Raw genomic sequence first — 22,424 nt, forward strand, 5'->3', positions numbered from 1 at the left:
GTGGTTCAGGTAGATCGCATGTTCCATTCCCCACTTCTATTTTCCACTGAATATATATAGGAATGGTCATAATCATTGACAATACATGCTCGAACAATCCTTTTTTTTAATGCTCTAACAATCTTGTCCATGCTAGTCCACACATTCTATATTTATGCATGCTTTAACAATTTTATTCTTCAGCTTCACATCAATTGAATCCTATGATGATGCCGCCTCGATCCAGAACAACCACAAATCTCTTTCCGACTACTGAGTTAGCAACACGCAACTTACAGGCATCGAATGTTGCACCATCTACTGGTACACAAATCCCTCTTTTTCTCTCTTATGACAGCAACAAACAGTTTTTTTTTTTACAACTTTTTAACATCAATTATCATTTTTTCTTTTATACTTCGTGAAAAAGACTTATGAAACTTATGAAACTTTTTGCAATATGATCACTCTTCATCAACTAATGATCCCATGATTATTTTGTAGGGAATGATGTTTTTTGGAGAAAACTTAGTGATGAGTGTTTGTGAATATTCGGGCCCACCCTGCATACCTAGTGGAACATCATATCCTAACTAAAACCCCAAACAACTATTTTGATTTCATATCATTGCTATAATAGTTTTCCTTTTCATCCATTTCTTGAACTATATTAAAGGTAGCTTCACTTCATTAATGAGTCTAACATGTTTTTTTTTACTTAAAAGGTGGAATAACCAACACAAACCATTGAAGGATGATCTTATAGAGAGCATGACCCAACTCTTTGGACCTCGTGCATTCGAGAGAAACAAGCTCCTTGAAAAAGTTGGTTTATGTTTGAAGTATATTAGGGACCAGTACATAAAAAATTTATGGGATAACCCCAGGTACAAGCGTTCGCCCAATATTCCTGAGGCTGAGTGGCAGGCTCTGATTTAGGATGGAAAGTATGAAGCTGACAAGAAAAATAATATTACACCAGTGGAGAGTACAACAAGGTATGTGATAGTATTGAGAATCTAATTATGTACTAATTAACCTCTATATTTATACTATCTAACATAATTCAAACTTTTCATAGATTGCTTGACACATCAAAGGCAACAAAGGCAAGACTAGAAAAACACAGGACACACAAGCTTGGCTCTGGTAGTTTTTTGAAACTTCAAGAAAGAGTCGTAAGTATTAGTAAATGAAAAATTGTATCAAATTTTTTATATAATGTGATGGGAAATGCTAGGATAGACTATCTTGTCTATGCTCCTGAACCTCAACTTGGATCTCAATGTTCCTCCACACCAATATATGATGCACAGTAACATGCTTTGGAAGCATTGGTGTAAGATAAAACTCCTAGGCTTAGTTTTCCACTTCCACCAAGAGATTTCTCTTATCTCCTAGTATCCTATGCTTCTATAGGATCTCCTAATAGGATTATATCATTAACTAAATCCTATTCACTCTTTACTACAAGAGTCACAACTTGAAAACTCCACCTTGGATGATCCACACCTTAATTTTGGTTCTCTTTCTCACTTTCACTTAGATGGATCTAAGTGCCAAATCCACTAAAACATCACAAATTTCAAACTTCATTATGGGGACCTTCTTTACATTGAATTCATTTAGATTCTATCCCATTTTACTAATTTGGGAAGGTTCTTGGCTCTTAGGTTTATCATATTCAAGATTTCATCCAAACCCTTAACACATAACATGAAAAAGTCTTCAAAATGACTATATAACATGTCTCAACCACTGTTTCAACATGTTTTAGGCTTAAAGTATGACTATTCCTTCAAAAATTGAAATATCACTTCAAAAATAGAGTTTTCCAGCCACTCCATTAACTCAAACTTTTTACAATATGCAACCAATGCTTGGAGATTCAAGACATCACTCCATTAGGTGTCTTCTCCACCATTCTAGGGCCTATTTGGTAAAAAATAACCTCCCAAAATCAAAGGAATCCAAGGCTATCCATGTTGCATGGAATATTTGCAATAAGTGCAAAATGTTGTTACCACAACATTCTTACAACACTTGGCAACTTTGATAGATGCCTTAATCCTATATTATAGGCTTCTTATCCTCACATATTTTGAGGATCCAAGATCATTCGTGATCATCATATTAATTTAATAACCATTAACCATTCTTAGGCCTAAGAACTAATCTGTTGTTACAACATCTACTCCTTTAATTCATGGACCCAACTCATCACATAAGGCTGCATACTAGTTACTTCTCCCTTGTACCATTCAAGACCTCATACACCCAACCTTGACACCAAGTGTTTTGGAAAACTCCAACCCTCTAACATAAATGGAAACCAAAAAAAACATCAACACAACCCAAAACAAATCAGGTCTAAGGCAAACTTGTTGTTACTAGTGACAGGGCAGATTGTAGCACTTGACCTTTATTCTACACACCCAATCAAGAGTGAAATTGGATCCTCTAGGACTCCCAAAGACCAAAGACAATTTAGAACAACTCCAACATGACCAAAATAAGGTGTAACAAGGGTTGGAAACCCTGCTAACTATTTACCATTTCCTTTTGATATTTTAACTACCCTCCATTGGTTGATGAAACAATGCAAGTAAAATTCACCATACCATGCAAAAATGCAGGGCTCAGAGTTCAAGAGATGCCTCACAAAAGAGGATAAGAGAATTGGCTTCCAACAAGGCTATAGAGCCGTGGCTGAATGACTACGAGCTAAAATCAGTGTGGAAGGTTCTAATAATGATGCATCTGAGCCATAGGTAAATAAGCTAAATGAAATTTATTTCAAATTGAATACTTTACCAATTAGTCTATTTGATGTTAAGTTCCAATATAAAGTGAGTATATGTATTTTAAGAAAGCAATGATAACAATGCATAGGATGTTGGAATGCAGCCTAACAATCCTTCTACACAATCTGTGGATGCCAAAGGTTTGCATGATGTGCATCCCAGTGGTGGAGGTATACATTTGCTATTAATTTTTTTATATGTAATTTCAATTGGTGTTTGGATTAACGTAACATTTTGTATAGCAGCTGTAGAGGATCGAGGGGTCGATGTTCATGACCGTGTTGACGTTGAGTCTAGACAAAATGATGTGGTCAGATCAGGTAAAGAGCACCACAGTTATGTTATTTAAAATAATTAAATACTTGTAACAATTATAATAAATTATTTTTAATTTAACTCTTTTATTTGTTATTGCAGAGGACCCCCCTTTCCAACAGCATAGGAATTTGAGATCATCAAGAACAGAGAAAAGAACAACTGATGAGGGGGGAATTGATGATGACACTGATGCTCCTCTTAGAGATTACATAGAAAAAATAAATAAAAGAAATGATTGTCATCTACATACCTTAATTGATAAAGACTGAATTTTATGTCTCAATGAATTTAATTATGTGCTAATGAATGTTCATGAATTATGTGTTAATGTAGAATATTCATGAATGTTGCATGGTAACAAATCTAATGTGTTAATGAATGTTATCATGTGATATTGATTGAATGTTACATTTTATTAATGGTTGAAAGAATGAATGAATGTTAGATGTTAACGAGGAATGTAGAGTGATGTTAGGGGGAGGGGGGTGGGGCCAAATGAGCTTCCACCTTCACATGGTTGGCCCTATTTAGTAGAGAATATTAAACTATTCTCGAAACAAAGTGAAGCTCAATAAGATACTAACAATAGGTAGAAACAAGAAGCAATAACAAGCTCCTTCTAGAACATAACTCTTACCAAGTATTGCTATCTTCCCTACACTAGGAATCTCCATCATATTCTCATATGCCTGCAACAAAATTAGAATAACAAACCAAAAATAACTCATATTTTCATACTTCTCCATGCTTGGAATATAATCACCTTGTTTAGCCTTCCCTTGGCTCTTCATCTCCATTGTCTTCTCATCCTTAGTCTCCTTGCACCTTGAGACCTCTACTGCTATCTACAACATGTCTTCACACCCTTGCCATTTGCCTTGGTATACCAACTCCTGGTTGGTGGTTGTTCTATCCGATTTAGTCATCATTGTCTTTGTGAATTTTCTTTGTCCAACTTTCAATGGACACCATATAGAACCAATCAATATCATATCTGCCTCTCCAACCCTTGTTTCTTTGCTATTTACATCAGCATTTTTACTTTTCATCTTTGTTCCAATCATCTCCTTTCCCTCAAGCCCTTCAAGACCTGATCTTTTTCTGTCTTCAACAGCATCCTTTCTCTTTACCTTTGCTACAACCTTTTGAACCTTTTTGGTGTTAGGTTCTCCTTGCTCTTCAACACTTGATTGCTATTCATTTGTTATTTTTCCTTCAAATGGACAACTTGTCTTCATATCATCCTTTTCTAGGTTCTTTTCCTCAACCTCATTCTCATTAGTTGTTTGCTTCAAAGCATCATCCTTTTTTATCAAAACATCTTCCATTGCTTCACCATGTTCCTCTTTTCTTAGGAACCTTTCCCTCTCAAAGATGCCAATGCTCGCTGACATCTTCCAAGTTGCCTTGTGCTCCTCCAATGGTGTTAATACCATCTTCTCTCCATTATTTATGAAAGTGTAGGTGTTCTTTCTGCCATCATGTAGGGATCTCTTCTCAACCTGCCAAGCCCTTCCTAAAATTATATGACAACCACTCAAAGGTACAATGTCACATAGTACAACATCATTATATGATCCAATGGTGAAGGGAACATAAGCTTGCTCCTTCACATCAACACAACATCCAACATCCAATCCTTGTGCTTTGTAAGGCCTAATATGTGCTATTCTTGGTAGATTCAATTTCTTAACCATCTCAAATGAAACAAGATTTGTAAATGAACCACTTGAAACAATAACCTTTTAAAATTTCACTGATCCAATCTCTAATCTCTAAACTTTTAAAATTTAATAAAATTCATATTCTGACTTGTTTATTATTTGATAGGTTGTTCTTGGAATCATGATTGTAACTTAGTTTCATCACAATGATCCTTATTAACTTACATGTACATTCACTAAAAAGTAACTCTAGATGAAACTTTAAGTTTATTTATCACATTTCAACATTCTTACCAAAATCTGAACTACATTATCTCATGATTGTTGCAGAGTACCACTTCTCACATGTGAAATATGCATCTAGATTATTGAACCCTTCTTAAAATTAGTTTCATTGAATTAATATATGTTATGCTATCATTGGGTGTGTAATTTGAGCATGAGAATAATATCATATCTATCTACGTGTTTTGCCTAACAAACTTTTGAAATATAATTTCTGTAAGTTTTTAAAATTAGAGTAGATGAATTATTCTATAGGAAAAGGTGTTGCATTTAAGCATTTATTGATAGGTTTGGACATGAACAATTTTCTATTTCTAGTAGATTATAATGATGATAGTATGATAAAAATATCGTTAGTATTCTAATTTAAAAAAATCCAAAATAATATAGTTATTTGTTTTCACTCCAGGATTTTCTAAGACAACTAATTATTTTATCTAACTTCCTTTTAGCTTGCATAAACAACTGCAAGATTATTATTTTATTGTAACTCTAATTTCTTACGATACCATCCTTATCTATTTGGAAACATTGTAGGTAACAATCGCTTCCTTGGCTTCGGTTTTTAATGAATATGCTCTAAAGAGCCAATTTGAGACAAGCATCTACCTTTAGGTGAGTAATTTGTAGTGATCTACTGATATCTTAGAGATCATTACTGGTCTAATAGAGGTTTGTCACTTGGGCATGCTTAGTAGAAATGAGGATTTTCTATTTCTCATAAAACCTAGTAAGCATATGATAGTATTTTCTATGATATTTATATCGAGTAGAAATCGTGTCCTTACTATTTGTGAAGTGCTAAAATGTTTTTCAACAAACATGATTGGTTTCACCCTGAAAGCTTTAGTTTCCCCCAATAGGTTGGATATCTGACACTTGAGGCATTTGTTCAATTCTTGGACAAGTTTCAAGAGGAGAAACCTGGGGATTCAGTCCTAGAAAAAAATGAACATGAGATTGGATGGCTTGAAGCTGGGAAGCCTTTCTATCCAACAATGTTTGATCCTGTACTTCAGATTTTTAGTCATGACCAACCACTTAGTTGTCTGGGAAGACCCAGGTATGTAATTGCATTGTATTAGATATGGTTTACATTTTTGTCAAGATTCTATTACTACAAAAATATTGTGTAGTCTGTAACTTCTAATTGTATGGTGTTTTAACATAATTTTTGTTTTAATTTGATTTAGTTAGATTGAAAAATGTCTACACAGTTACTACTAGAAGCTCTTTCAATTTTCACCTGATGGAATGTAGAAATCTCATGTCTTCAAACGTTTAATAGAATATGTATATGAATTTTGCTCACTTTCTTTTATTGCAGGTCAATTATTCAACTAATTTTTTGGGATCGACATTTGAACTTCCATTTTCAAAGGTTAGAAAGTTAGGCTTAGAAACTCAAGTTATGCTAAACCATGCCTGGACATCAATGTCTGGTTCAAATAATAGTAAATCTACACATGAATCTCAATCTAAGAGAAGCTCTAAGGTATTCTTTTGGTCAATAAATAAGTTTTTCTCTTGAATTGTGTTCATCGTTGAGGTTGTACTGAGATTTGAAACAATCTATTGTTTTAAGTTCTTTCTATCAAGCTTTTGAGTTTTCTCTCCAATTCATGCCTTTTTGGATTTTGGATTTTTTAGACTTTGTTTATGGTAGTTTTTATAACCTTGTGAGTAAAGGAAAAAATAATTGGTTCTAGTTTTTAGGATTGTAACAAGTCCAAGCAGGTCTACATTCCTCATTAATAGACTAATAGTTTATGTTAAATCTATTTATGCTAAAAACAAAAGGCTTCTAGGCACATCAATGTTACCTACACTACCTAGTCTACTGATTGTTCCTTCAAAATATTTTATTATGATCTTTGAAGAAATTTAACAAGATTAGATTATTTTTGTCAGTGAAGAAACACAACCCACTGAAATTCTTTCCACCAAAGCTTAAGACATTGATAGCTTGATCCAATTTATCTTTACTGCAAGATGGTAGTCCATTAGCACGATCATCAATTTTTTTTGGCCTAGCAGGAATAATATAGTTTATCAATATTTCTATATGTTTATATTCCTGATTTACTGTCAATTGTTGTTGATATCATTCATAGCGCATATAGGGCATATTGTAGGGTTCTTTGGAGCCATACCTAAAACAATATTATGATAGCTTTATTTCTTTTTAGTCTTCTTGCTTCATTCATGTTAGTGATTCTCGCAAACAGGTTATTCATGAGTTGCTCACGGTACAAGGTTCTGAAATTTAAAATTTTTAATCATTTCATTGATTATATGGTTATATGTGGAATTTGTGTATCCTTTTTCTACATGACAGGCAATTGGCTTCATGGAAGAGCGAAATTGAGAAAAAATAATTAATACTTACATACGTGCATATACTTGGTTTTGTGTCATTTGTTGCTAGTTGCTAATACTAGTTTAAGAGCATAGGATGGTTTAATGTAACCTTGATCATATATTTAATATGGCTCATTAGATCTACTTCCTATTTCCTTTTTATTTTCTCTATCCCTTGATTTTAACATTGTGTCAACAGAAATTAAAATGGATTAATCTAAGTTGTGGTTCTAATGTCATTTTCAATTTATCAATTCTCTTTTAGGTCATATGTATAAATTATTAATGTTATATTTGTGTAGGTATTGTTGTATGGTGGACAAGTGACCTCATGGAAGAGTAAAAATGGAGAAGAGTTACTTTTCATGAGTATAAGGTGACTGTGACATCACTAATGAATTCATTATTTATTCCTTAGTTACTAATTAAGAAACTTGTAACTTTATAAAACTTGACAAACCCAAATTTGACTTGGACTCAACTCAACAAAATTTCCAAACATAAAAAAAACACATTTAACAACATTTATAAAACTGATATCAGAGACCAAATAATTGGTTTGTCATTCATTCACAAACAATAAAGAAGCTTAATACAATCACGATGTTATATGATAAAAAATTGCAATTACAATTAATATTTTACAAATTTCTTCTATGAGTAGAACTTCTTAGTGGCTGTGTGGGTACTCTTGAAGTTGATGATATTGATTCAACTTGAGAAAAATTATCAACTACATCCATTCACATACCTTCTACCTTCTTATGTGGTTATACCTTCTACCCATTCTGCTACTTATTTATTAATTTTAGTTTTACCTTCCTTAAAAAAGAGTGTCTCTTAGGCTCGTCCATATCATTGACAGTTGAATTTAAATATGAAAGTATGTCATGAAGGTCAGTGAGAGGTAGATGTTAAATGTATTGCAAAAGAATAGGGTTATTTAAGTACTATTGAGTCAGTATTTTGCACTTCTTGGTGTGGAGGGCTTCAAATCTGCTCAAATTCCACTCACAACTAGAACTGCTATAGGGCTGGAAAACTTCGAAGATTGTGCACCACAATCTTCTCACTACAAATCTACAAAGACAAAATTTAGAGATTGAAAAGCTGGAAAATAAATTGAAAGTTTTAGTAAATGATTGATTTATTTATTTATTTGTACAAAGTTGTTACTTTTCTAATGTATAAAGGTGAAGATAACAGCCTTATGTCTGTGTCCTTGTAAACTTCTTCAAAATTTTGTCCTTAAGGTCATTGTGAAGGACCATCCTCTATATTCATGTGTTGGGGCCATCCACGATGTTAACTTTCAAATTGTGTTTATTTCTATTTTTCAATTTACTCATGCCAAATATTGGTAAGTGGTGTAAAAAGTACAAATCTAACTACCACTCCAATGCATAGTGCTATGTACAAAAGACTAATTCGTGCATATGTAGAAGCAAAGGGTTTCCATGAGCTAGAGGTGGAGAATTTAAATCCTAAAGCTACTTGTCTCCATACAACAACCACAACATTTAAATTGAGAAAGAGGAAAAATTGAAGCCTCACTTGAAAAAGGAAGAATGAGAAAAAACCAAGTTAGGAAGTGAATGGGAGGAATATTTTCAGAATCTAACCTTAATAGGCCACCAAAAATAGTGGTAACAAGATACAAGGAGAGAAAATAGTTTTTGACACTTGGAAGGAATAGAAGCAGTTAATTTTTTGAGTCCTCCCTCTGTCACAAATGAAATGAGTACATGGATTGATGATGATTATGAGATTGTTCTTACTACATCTCAACGTCATACATTGAGGATGACATAGTAGGGATTGAATCTAGGGTTCATCATTCAGATTATGTGAAGTTTCTTGGAGATAAGGATGTTGATCAAAATTATCCTTCACCTTTTAAAAAGTGCATGACATTGACTAGCATGTCAATGTTTGTGCATGAGAATAGTAATATTTCTAATGTCAGTCAATCAAAAAATACATTGTGTGTCAAATCTAATCACGTCAAGGAAGATAGACAAAGAGATGATATAGTGAAGGATAGGAACAAGTAGGTGAGAAAATGTTTTGATGAAACTATGGCAAGCGAAGAACTAGGGAAATTAAGGGATCGTGCTGAAGATGTTGAAAGAGCTCTATGATATTTAGGCATGCCAAGACGATAGCTTCACAAGAAAGAGAGAAGTTGCAAAAAATTAAATAGGAGAGATTGTTCAGACTAAGTATTGTAATTCAAATATTGCTTCAAGAACTTCAATCACATTTACCTTGCCAAAATCTCAACATATAGCATTGAAGTCCTTTAAGGATGAGGTAATAAGACAGTAAGCAAGAATAAATCAACATCTATATATTGTAGGACATTGGATTGATATAAGCGAAAAAATGATAAGTTGATAGATGTTCATGAAAACATAAAAAATAGAAAATCAAGGTGTAGGAACAAAACACTTCAAGGAACCAAAGAAAAAGGAAGAAATGATAAAGTGGACAACCTAGCTGAGACCTATGACCTGAAACATTGTCCAGAGAAATCAGACAAGGAAAGTTTGGAAGAAGAGAGATTTGACTTCAGAAATAAGGATAACTTTCAGCTTGTTAATAATCCCTTATTTGAGGTTAGAGCTAATGTTTGATGTTCCCTTATATGACTCCTAAGGGTCTGTGACTAAATCCTTATATTTTAAATCACAATAAACTTCTTTCTGTTATTACTTATACTCAATTCTTTATTTTGCCAGAAATAAATGTTAGGTATTAATAACAATATTTTTTCGGGGTAGATATATCAATGCAATTGTGCATGTATCTTGATGTTATGTACAAGTAATATCACCCATTCTTCTGATATATTCTTTAATTCACTGCTAGAGAGATGCAACTGATCTTTGGTAAAGAATATAGAAAAACAATATGAAAATGTCTTTTTAAGTAGTTCTGATATCTTCAATCAAACTTTGATAACCAAAAATGCTTCCAATAATGATGGAAATGACTTTGTGAAAATTCCCAATCCAATCAATATCAAAGACTAAACAAGGATTATATATATTGAAGTTGGAAGTATAGTGACAATCAACTAAATGACCTAATGTCATAGATCCTGACAATCTAATGTTGATTACTGATCTGCAATAAGTATCATTAGAATTTTTATAGAGCAATTTGCAAGACCAAGTAATCACTATTACTGATTTATCATAATGTAAAAGTGATATGTACCATACTAGTCTGAAGTTATTCACTGTATCTGATATCTACCTTATTGAAATGTGATATGATTGATTCTGTTTGGTTCGTAAAGACGTTGGATATTTATTTGATCTCTGTCTGATATAATATCTTCGTAATGGTGATGACCCAATGATGGGTGATCTGTACTGTTGCAATTTCTGATGTAACTCTTGTTACTTATGTGATATATATGTCACTATTCCTGATCTTAACCATTGTACTCATGGGATCTGTCTTTCTGATGTCTAGTGGATTACTACCACTTATGTCTGTATAGAATATAAAGTAATCTTCTGTCTGAATAATATCTTTGGACTGGTTATTGATGCCTTTTTAATATCATTTGAAGAATTGCAACTCTTCATTGCATCTTTTAGTATTTGGCTCCTCTGTCATTATTGCACCCTTTTGGATAAACAATCTATGATTAGTATTTGTGATCAACATGATATAATTTAAAGAGAAAACACTTACATTTTAGTATCAAGCTTGTTTTATGAATGAATGGAGAAAAACTAGCGACATATCCATTTCAGCTTTGTGTTTTTTACTGTTAGTATTTGATTATTAGAACATAACTATACATCCTTGTGAATTGGAGTTTCAGCAAAGATTTAATATTATTTGGATTTCTTTCTTATTGTAGCAAAGGTTATGGAGGCCCTGAACATTCCAAGAGGTGTCCAGCGTGTGCTTTTTTGAACACTTAATACTGACAGGTATTTTAAGTTTTAATAATATGGATCTGTATAATTCTACTTTTAATACAATCTTATTGCAGGTTGATAGATTTTCTTAACAAGTTTTCAAAGTGTTTTCTGTAAAGTCATTGTTCACTCCAGTTCGATCATCCTGACTTTTAGTTGTAGTTGCCTTGCCTTAGGTCAAGCATAAAGCTTTCCTTAGGCCCATGTAATATGGTGGGTAATTTGTTGGGTTTCTCCTTACCAATGAAAACTTTGATGTGACCCTTACTGTATGCTTTTTCCATGCATAACATGAATAAAAAACTAGCAATACTACATTGATGTGCAATGGGTACACTGAAGAGGTAGAAAATCAAATAGAAAAAATACATTGTTCTATGTTTTGCATGTATTTATGTAATACAAGCTTACTAGGCATCATTACAAATATCTTCTTATTTGTCCAATGAGAAAGGACTCTAATTGGAAAATTTAGGAGCATATCTCATGATTTCTGTCTTCCTCTTGCTACCTCTCCCTATCTCCATCTCTACTTTAGCTCTCTCTACTTATTTTATAACCTATTTATACCTCTATCCCTATCACCCTCTTTCTATATCTCCTTATATCTTTCTCTCTCATTCACCATCTATATATCTCTTTATCACCCCTTCTCCTTATTCCTCCGTATCTCTTTATATGTTCCTCTCTATCTTTCGCACTTTATCTCCCTAAACATCTTAGCTTTTAGAGAAGCAAAAAGCTTTTACTAGTGAGGATCAAGTGAAGCAAAAGGCACTGCAGGCTGAATATGCTTGCGGCGAGGTCGCTGTGGCGGTGATGGCAGTTGGCATTGCCGCTACAGTGGCCCTGCCCAAGAGCTAGCTGCAGACGTCGCAATCACAACGTCCACACATCCATTGTGATGGAATGTGTTTCGCACGCATAGCAACTCCATCACAATTCTTGCATTTATGTCGCAATTGCGACACCATTGGAAGAATTCTAACGGTCGGTGACATCGACGCCACATCTACCGCGCCGCTGGTGCCATCGTGCATCCCCGTCCCAATTTTCCATGGACGTCGCAATTGTGACATCAAGGGAAGTAATGGGTACAGCGACCCCGTGGCCAGATGCCGACACGACCCCATCACAATGTGAGGGTGGATGTCGAAATTGCGATGGGAGCCGCACGCATTGCAACGGGATTTGTGCCAGATTAGAATGGTGAAATTGCAACAGAGTGGTGTCAAAATTGCGACGACAGAGGATGGACGTCATAATTTGTGACTAAAAAATAACGACGTCTACTACTGTCACAGTGGCGACACATTGCCGTCTTAATTGCGACACTTAGCTGTCGCAAATCAATGCCAAATGTATTAGTGTGATCCAATTAATAAGAAAAAATAATAATTACTCTAACAGGTTGCTAATGAGCATCATGAGGAAGTGGTGGAGATCATTTCTTCACAAAAAAAGGAGGAGCCACTTCCAATCTAGTAGGATACTATCATTGTAGAGCAAAACAATGTGGTCAAGGTTGATTTCTTAGACCAAGTGCCATCAAGAGGATGCCACATAGGGCATCTAACTCTGCAATAAATCAACATGTTGCCCCTGTTATGCTTATTTCAGAGTATAAGGAAGATTTTCAAATGAAGGAGTAGGTTTTTCTTGCTCAAAATCAAGATGTTCCAATGCTTAAGAGCTTGTTTGTTCTCAGTATTGGGAAGTTTTTGCAAAGTACAACAGTGTACTTGTCATGCTTGCTACTATTTTCAATTACCCCCATGCATGAAAGAAAAAACCAAATTGTAAGAAAGGGTAACTATTTTAACAAGTTAATCAATGGATTAGTTTAATTTCTTTGTTTGTAAAAACTTGTACATAGTAGAGTAGGTTTTTCCATCTTTTCATGAAGTGTATGAGCACAACTATTCCCTCCTGGAGATAACAAGTTTTTTAGTTTTTGCTAGTTTCAAAATATTTATGAAGTTACAAGTGGGTTAGTGTGTTGTTCTCTTTTGGTGACTACATACTCAATGGATTGCTTAAGGCTACTAGTTCATGTTATCACACAAGCATCCCATTGAGTCGCCAGAAATTTTGGCTATTTTTTCCCCCATTCAACCCATCACATATAATTGATCTCAGAAAACTTCAATGGGTTGTATTCTTTACAAAGGGTTAACATGCTCAAATCGCAGTGTTGACATTTTATGTTATCTGTGTTTTGTTATTTCATAGAGTCACTTTTTTTCCCTTTGCAAAATAGAAAAACCTTCCCACTTTAACTACTTTTGGCTATTTCACAATGCTCCATTTTTCCCTCTTGTGAAATAGCACCAAGTGTCAGATTTAAAGCTTATCTTCATCAACAATTTTATTTTAAGCACTCATTAAGGGTTCTTCTACTACATTGGGGCTGTCCATTTCAAATAGAAGATCTTAATCGAATATCCACCTTTTTTCTAGGTAAGATCTTATCTTTTCCACTTAGCTCAACTCTACAAGTGTATGCAGGTGGGTTAATCGTATGTGTTATCCCATCCTACATTTTGATAGTAGTGGGATTTTATCTCTTGTAGCCACCACACTCTTCCAAGGTTAGTGCTTTATTGTTAAATGACATGTTGGGCCTTATTCCATGGTGCTAATGTATCTCCATGCTTGTTTATTTGTTGCAATGATCAAATCTCTTGTATTTGATCTTTCTAACAGTCGAGCTCATTCATTTTGACCTCTTCCTATCACTTCATTGGAGAAAGTTGTTTCAAATATTAGATTTCCTTCTGATATCCATTACTACTCTCTACAACATTTAACTCCACTTTTTAGGGTTTGAACATCATGTAAAAATCTGAGTTATGTCTCATCTATAAAGGCAAGTTTGTAAATAGTTTTAAGCATTCTTCTATGCTGGCATTTCTATAGTAGCCTTATGCTCTGCAAATGTGTTCCTTGCCTTCCATTAATGAAATACCTTTTTTTCCTTATCTTTTCTTGTCATTCTTCTATTTAGTGCATGTTTTTGTGCCTTGTAGTGAATATTTCCATTCTATCTTCCTAATTTATGTGTTGTGTTTAATTTGTTCGCATTTTTGTATAAGTGAAAACCCATTTCCTTTTAGTATTTGATTGGTTCAAAGCTACATGTGATTTCTTGGAAGGTATATTAGAGTTGAGAATAATGTATTTGAGTGTTTCATTTATGTGTAGTGCATTCATAACAAGAGTTAGTAACCATGTTTTGATTCAATGCATCACCCCTTGTCCCTTTCATCATTTTTATTTTTAAATTTTCCTTCTCCCTTTTCCTCATGAATTTTAGCTTAGAAGCATCTTGATTGTAAGGAAGTTGGAATTCTCTAGAGATTCAACCGTAGAGCACAACTCCCACACTTGGAGGTTATTTCTATGTTACACAAGGTCACTCAAGGATAACACATCAAGCAGGGGTGCAAACTTTTGTGTCAATGGTACCCATTGAATACATTACATATCAACTCTAACTTCATCATAATCTATTCAAATACTCTTCATCAATCAAATGATATAGTAAACATTGAGAATGATTTAGAATAACTAAGAGGGGGGTGAATCAGTTATCCAAGGTCCTAATGTACCAATTGAACTTTTTCTCACTTCAAATACTTTAAATCTAAAAATTCAATAGCTTGCTCTCTAGTAAAAAATTAGAAACATAAACTTGCAGTCCACTATCCTAATATTTATCAAACTTGCATAATATAAAATATTGATAGTAAAATATCTCAAATGACATCCACACAATTATGACACTGGGATTTAATGTGGAAACTCAATTTGGGAAAAGTCACCAGTGACATGTCACCAATTCTTTACTCTTCTAAAGTGAGCTACGTTAGGAGCCAACCTTTGCAAATAAAAATCACAGTTCAGTTGACATGTGGATCCACTGACTAGCCTCCATTGTCATCTTTTTCTTTGATATACTTGGAACCCCTTCAATCAATCACACTTCAACTCTTCACAACTCTTCTCTTCCTTCTTCTCAATTTTTCCAATCAAATAGCATCAACAAATTCTCCAACCTTCTTTTATGTTAGCCCTTGTACCTCCTTAAATAGGTATTTTAATCTATTTCTACTTAAACATCACCATAGATCTTAGGGTTAAGTCATATTCATCAAATCCTTCCATCATTTGGTCTCCTATTTTCTCTTCTAGCAAGTTCTCCACACTTCACCTTGAATTCTTGCATGGGAATTCTCAAACACAATTTCTCTTGAATTAAATGCTCCAAGTCATCCATCATTATCTTCCACATGCTTTACTGATGTGGTGCAAGGTAGGAGAATCCCCAAAGGAGATGTCCTAGCCCCTAGCAATATAACCACACAATGGAAACACAACAAAAGATAACAACAATGCAAGATATGATACCAAATCACAACTCTTTATTTATAAAATAATTATTTACATTTAATATGCTTGACTATGAGCCCTTCTGGGTTAGGGGCAAATACAACAACAAATATAGTAACGGTTCTACAAGATCCCTCAAGATGGAATCCAAATCCTAGCTAGTCCAGATCCAGAACTGGATAAGAACACCAAGAAGAATCCATAGTTGTACCCTTAGGTCCACCAAGCTATTCTTTGGTTCTCAAGCCCCAGCCCTAGCTCTTCTGCAACTTTATCCAAGATCCAAGTGTAAACTACCTCACATTCAACGCTCTGTCCACACACTCACAACTCCATCACAATCCTATTGTAAACCGCCTCACATTTGGTGCTCTATCCACAGACTCAGGAAAACTCACCCTTCAACTACTCCCAAAATTGCTCTTCTCAAATTCCTTGCAAACTCCAAGCCTAAAAACCCTATTTATACTTGCCAAAATGGCTTAGAGAACATTTTAAAACAATACAAAATAGAAAGGTTGACCCAACAATAGTCTGGACACATCCCAAGAAAAGATCTAATCATAAATATCATGATCAAAACTAATCCCACAAGTTGGATCACACCAAAAAATGTAGAAAACATGTTGAAAATGCTAACACTCGGCATCAATAGGAAAATTTGGCACATGAAGGAATTCTTAGCACACACTAGATAACTCAGCACCCACTAAAGAACTTATCACACACTGTAGAACTCGACACACATTGTAGAGTGAGATGGGATAACACACTAACGAGAGTGTTAACATGACGTGGGATAACCTCAACTTAGCTTAAACTACAAAATTAATGGCACTCAAAAATTGTTATAACTCTATAGCAACCAATAGAATCAACAAGATAATGTGATCACCAAGATGCTCCTACATCATTTACATACCCCAAGAAATCAACTGTATCAGCTGAAAATCATGATTTCTTCATCTTCTATCAAATTTTGTCCCTCAACCAACACTGTTTTCTGATAGTTGGTCATCACTAGGTTACTTGGTAACTACTATCTTTTCTATTCTGCACTTATCCTAACACTCGATCAATACTGATGCTCATTTGACACTATATTTACTTGGCTTATAATGGCACTTAGTCAACACTAGATCACTTAGCATAAACTTCAAGTTCTTTAATTTTCTTCTCTTTTTTTCAATCAAACTTATGCATTTGGTCATTCTTTGATCACTTCTTCTAGGCTTCAGTACACTTGTCTTCTTCACTTATGTTATGATTAAACAATAACTTTATTTTGTCAATTTCAAACTAATCAAGTTCTCACTGTAGTTCCTTTCATAACTCAACCTTTCTTCTAGGTCCTTTCGTTATGTCCATCTTCTCAAATCCTCTTCATCAATGATAACATAACAATTGTCTCAATTGTAGTTTCCAACAATCTCCTGCTTTGGCATCGATGGAAACACCTCTAGTTACCATGCAATCCAAAACATGTACTACTTCGAGAAACTCCCTTTGTGTTTAGTATCAATTATCCATTAATATCCTTAGTTTCATTTTGATTCTCATCTCTATGTCCAACAATCTCTCTTATAGTTTCATTTTGATTCTCATCCATACAACTCTGATATGCAACACATAAACTCCCTCTCTCATATCAGATCATGGAATCAATCAGCTTCCTTTGTATTTTTGGCAACACCTTACATACATTCTCCCTCTTTCTTATTACTCCTTGGTAACTAGATATTATCTCCTTGGTAACTGGATATTATCTCCCTCTTTGACAATAATGCCAAAGACACTTCATCTTTTTCATACATCTTCATCATGTAGATATCTTCATGTCAATACATCTAAATCTTATTCACCATCTGTCATCTATTCTAATGACTGATACAACATTCTATTATTTTTTCTTCACTACTTTAGGTATCTCCTAAAGTATGACTTTCTACATAAATTTGGAAGATGTTCTGATCAATTCATTTGATGCAAAACTTCATCTTAGCTTAAGTAGCCCTAGCTAGGGGAATCACCCTTTTATTACCTCTTAAATATTCATGAGCATCCTTAGCTAAAGCCTTAGTGACAATATCATCTATTTTCTCCTTAGTGTTTGATAGGCCAACACTAGGGCAAATAATTAAGAAACAATTAACAATTAATGATGAAGTTCAACTAGTCTATACATGTCAATCTGAGAGAGTAAGCTTGCGAAAGGAATTTTGAGTAATTGTTAGTGCAAATAATTAATTATTATTACACTTTACTTAAGTTTACTTAGGTTCAATTCATCTTTATATTAGTTTTCATGTAGACACCTAGGAGTATGTGGTTAATTATTATTACACTTTACTTAGGTTAAATTCATCTTTATATTAGTTTGCATGTAGACACACAGGAGTTTGCATAATCAACTGCATTGTCATGTAGACAACATAATTGTTCACACTCTAATTAAGCACATGGTGTCTACAACATATTTTTATGTGACACACCTATGTAAAGTTTATCCTCTCATCATCACACAAACTTTTCTGCTCAATGAAGGATAATCCACTCTTAGTGCACATGTGATTAGTTGTGAGGCTTATCATTTTGCTAACTCCTAGTCATTCTAGAGGCCTTTATATATAGGCACTTCTAGTGTACATATACATCAATTTCATTTTTCATATTGTTATTATGATCATACATCATTTGGTCCATATTGTGTTTCTTGAGCTTCTTGATCTTGGTTGCATTTTTCCCTAAGGAAAATTCTCACAATAATATGCTATCAAGGGATGATAACTGTGAGATGAGAGATTATGAATGTAGCTACAACACGCAAAGAAAATTGATGAAAAACTAAATAAATCCCAATGATAGGAACTGTCACTTCCTGGTCACAAGAACATTAGAAACAAAAATAAACATTAATCTATAAGATTTTTTTTTTTTAAATTATGAAAGAAATAATGATAACATAAATAATCATAGAAATAATAAGCTCAACTCTAAATCAACTAATCTAAACATTACTAAAAACATGCAAATATGAACATCTATATTAACAACATTGAATTCCTAAATAAAACATCAAATAAACAAACCAAACTTAATTACAAAAATCAGTAGCATTCTGAGTAGTGGGCCCTTCCTCCTCAATTTCCTGGTGATGAAGAAAAGATATGGTTTTACAACTTCGTGATCATGTAGATATAAAATTTATATTTCAGAATGAGGGTTCAGTTGTACAACATTTTCTTCTATAGAAAAGATATATCAAAAGTCTAATTTATGTTGCTTATATACATGCAACAAATAACAACTTATACAAAAATAGGGTATTTGTTTAGACCTCTAGCCAACAAACTGTAATACCCACATAGACCTTTATTTTTTGGCTACAGAATATAGAAAATGTTGTTACACCATGAAAAATGATAGTTCATATATTCTAGAGATTTTTTGTATAGTATTGAAGGTATCCATGAGAAGAGAGCAAATAAAAGTTTTGGCCCCTACCATGTATGAAGTCCTCAGTATCTCTAGCATGGGTTTGTAGTGGTTGTAACATAAGACAAAGATAGGAAAAATTTGATTGTTGAGTCTCCTATCCAGATGATATTTGGAAATTCTTCCCAACTATGAGATTTTGTTTCAATTCCTTACACCAACCATGTAAAGTATTTCCATGTAAGGCCGATAAACTAAATAATAGAGAATCATATAGTTTTCATTCCACATTAATCACATATGATCCTTTAGTATGTATTCACAGATAGTAAGTCTATGTAAAAATATATAATTATGTGGAGGTGACAAGAGGATCCATTCCACACATCAGCATATTGTTATAATAAAGATTAGTAAAAAGCAACCAATAATGAATTTTCCATATTTTAATCCTGGAACAATATTAAATTCTACTTATTTATATTAAACCATATGCAACAATAAAATGGTAAAATGGAATGAAATGGGATAGAAATGGAATAGGGAAGTGAGTAGGAAAGTGCATAAAATGGATTAAAATATAGCATTATATAGGTTGTACTTGGCTCTGATCAGTGTTTACATACTCCAATCTCACTTCTTTGTCTTGAGTTATCTCTCTCAAATAATTATACTTGATAGCAATATGCTTGGCCTTTGTGTGCTTTACAGGGCTTTTTGATATATTTATAGCACTTGTGTTGTCACAATAGATAAAAACTAGATCAATGATCTCTTCCTTCATACCTTTCAATAATTAATTGATCCATACAATATTTGAACAATTTATTGTTGCTTCCACATATTCAGCTTCAACTATTGATTGTGAAATACAATTATGTTTCTTGTTTTTCCATGAGATTAGTCTCTTTCCTAGAAAGGAGTCTCCACCACTTGTACTCTTTCTATCATCTGCATTGCCTACCCAATTAGAATCAATCTATACTTCCAATTCAAACTTGTCATTCTTCTTGTAATATAGGTCATAGTCTTTTGTTCCTTTCAAATATCGTAGTATTGTTTTCACTTCCATCATGTGATTCTCCTTAGGGTTTGTATAAAATCTTGCAACAATCTCAACTACTAGGGCAATATCAAGTTTGTTGTGAATAACATATATACGTTTCTATTGATCTGTATAATGTCTAGTTCACATCAGCTAATTCATCATTCTTAGATAGCTTATGTCATGTAGCCATAGGTGTGCTCACTAGTCTTGAATCTTCCATTCCAAAGGTTTTTCATATCTCCTTGATGTATTTTGATTGAGTAATGTAGATACCTAGCTTCATCTGATATACTTGTAAACCAAAATAGAACTTGATCTCACCAAATATAGACATTTCAAATTATTTCCTCATCTCATCTGCAAATGACTTGCATAATGCATCCTTTCCTCCAAATATGATATCATCAATAAAAATTTTAGATAGCAATATCTCATTGTTACCTCTAATGTTCAAGTACAGATTGTTGTTATCATTAGTTCTTACAAATCCAATCTTTACCAAATAATTGCGCATCCTTTCATACCATGCTCTACAAGATTGTTTCAATCTATATAGAGTTTTATGCAGTTTACATACCATGTTCTTCTTTTTGGGATCTACAAATCCTTTTGTTTGTTCTATGTAAACCTCTTTTTCAATTATTCCATTCAAAATGCATATTTGACATCCATTTGGTACACTTTAAATCCTTTGTAACTAGAATATGTAAGTCTTGTGAAAATGTTTCGTCATAGTCAATTCCTTCTTCTTGTGCATATCCTTTGCATACCAATCTGTCATTGTTCCTTGTGACTTCTCCTTTTTCATTTAGCTTGTTCCTTAATACCCACTTGGTTCCAATAACATTCTTCTACTTTGGTTTAGGTACTAGTGTCTAGGTTTTGTTCTTCTCTATCTATTCAATTTCTTCATTCATTTCTTGAATCCAATCTTCATTCTCCAAAGCATCTTTTACTAATTTAGGTTCAACTTCATAAAGTAAACATGTATAACTTCTAAGTATTTTCATTGTCATAACTCTAGAATCTTTATCTACAATTATTTATTCAGGTGCATGTTGTCTTCTCACATATTTTTCTAGTACATTTTCTTTCCTTCTTTCTTCTTGCACATTTCAAGTTCATTTTGTATCTCTACTCTAGCTATTGGTTTAGGTTTTTCTTTCTTGGCATTGTCTTCCTAATTTTGGAATTTATTACATGTATCTCGATATCATTTTGTTGACACTCAACATCCACAGTCTGTTGTTTGGCATTCATTGATCATTGTTGCTTGATAGCTTTATTCCCTTTCTCAAGTAAGGTGCAGGGAACACCTTCGTACACAACAATGAATGTGTTTTAATCTTCAATTTCTATGTTGCGTTCAACTTCACTCTTTTATGCATATTCATCAACTTTCACATTTGTACTTTCCACAACTTTGTTAGTGTTAGAGTTCAAACACTTATAAGCTTTGTTCTTAGTGGAATATCCTAGGAATATACCTTCATCACTTTTAGCATCAATTTTTCCATTTCTATTATATTTTAGTATATAATATTTGCTTCCAAAAACTATAAAATGCTTCACATTGGGTGCATACTTGTACCACGATTCAAAGGGTGTAACATTTGTACCTTTCTCTATGTGTACTCAGTTCAAAGTATAAATTATTATACTTACAACTTCTCTCCAGTATTTATGTGATACATTCTTCTCCATCATCAATGTTCTATCACAATCCATGATTCATCTATTTCTCCTTTTAACTATTACATTTTGGGGAGAGTTCCTAGGTTCCAACATCTGCCTTTTGATTCCTCTATCATTGAAAAATATGTTGAATTCATCACAGATAAACTCTCCTCCTCTATTAGATCTCAAGCACTTCAAACTCTTGCCTGTTTCCTTTTCAACTCTGGCCAAATACCACTTAAACAACTGAAAAGCATCACATTTTTCTTTAACAAAAATTACTGTCATCATTCTAGAAGTCATCAACAAATAGAATGAAATATTTTTCTCCATAGTGGCTTTGTACACCAATAGGTCCACAAAGGTTAGTATGAATCAATTCCAAAATATCACTAGATGACTATGTCTTGCTCTTGAAACTAGACTTAGTCATTTTTCCCAACTGACATTGTTTACATAGCATTATCAGGTTTCTTCAATCTTTGTAACCCTCTTATTCTTTTCATCTTACTAACACTTA

This window comes from Cupressus sempervirens, chromosome 6, assembly GCF_028749045.1.
Source record: "Cupressus sempervirens isolate cs-2001-9-10 chromosome 6, ASM2874904v1, whole genome shotgun sequence".
Taxonomy (NCBI): domain Eukaryota; kingdom Viridiplantae; phylum Streptophyta; class Pinopsida; order Cupressales; family Cupressaceae; genus Cupressus; species Cupressus sempervirens.